The sequence below is a fragment of the Penaeus monodon genome, chromosome 22 (assembly GCF_015228065.2).
Source record: "Penaeus monodon isolate SGIC_2016 chromosome 22, NSTDA_Pmon_1, whole genome shotgun sequence".
Taxonomy (NCBI): domain Eukaryota; kingdom Metazoa; phylum Arthropoda; class Malacostraca; order Decapoda; family Penaeidae; genus Penaeus; species Penaeus monodon.
The window spans coordinates 36,295,325-36,296,222 of NC_051407.1; the positions used below are offsets into that span (position 1 = coordinate 36,295,325).

An 898-nucleotide genomic window follows, 5' to 3' on the forward strand; every position below is an offset into this window, starting at 1 on the left:
CTGCATGTGTAAATCTTTATCTATGTGCATTTGTGTGTGTTGTGTGTCAGTCATATTTATGAAACCTGTGGCTGCTTGGTATTCTTTGTGTATCCCTTGGTAAATGTCTAATTATGTCAAAAGCAAAACCCAAAAGTGAATTGCAATAATACATAACACAAGTGTAGTATGGCTAGTTCATTGTAATTTTCTATAACAAAGCTATGTTTTCACATGTATCAATTCTGGAAGATATTTTTGTTAATATTTAGGAACTGCAGTTGGGAGTGTTTTTTAGTTTGAATTTTTAACACAGCTTTTTTTGTAAGTTTGTGAGTAAATCAGAGCATAAGTCTTCAACTTTTTTTGCATGATGTGTAGATTTCTTTGGTATAGCGTGAAATGTATTTACCTTAGACAGTTCTTATGCCCAGTGATTGTGTATTGCTGATGTACTTACCAGTTATTGTTTTATTTTTCATTTCAGCCCAGAAGACTTTACAAATTTTCAACATCGAAATGAAGACCAAAATTAAAGGTAAATACACCTGTTGATATACACCATATTTGTTGATAATAAATTTCATGGATTATGTGTTTTCAAAGTCATATGGGTCATTTCAATTGTTTCATTGGTCCTCGAATAATATTCCATTTATGGAGGGTAGGTCAGGTCATTTAATGTGTTTCAGGGAATTAAATGAGCATGGTTGGCTCTCAGGATGTGTGAATACTGTTTAAGTAAAAGAATCTGGATACACAAATGTCATTATGCATAGTGCTCATTTGAAATGTTTGAAAGTTGTATTCTCTCTTAGGGAGTCGAACACTACCCGTTTGATATCCAAAGACTGAACATACTGTTATATACTTAGCAAATTCCAGTTATATACATTAGGCAATCCATTTTTGCTTTTGG

At 32.5% G+C, this 898-nt stretch overlaps 1 protein-coding gene across 1 annotated transcript in view; it reads left to right on the forward strand.

Annotated features, from left to right (window-relative positions):
- Positions 1-898, forward strand: part of LOC119587100 (clathrin heavy chain 1-like) — a 68,528-nt gene that overhangs the window by 56,796 nt on the left and 10,834 nt on the right.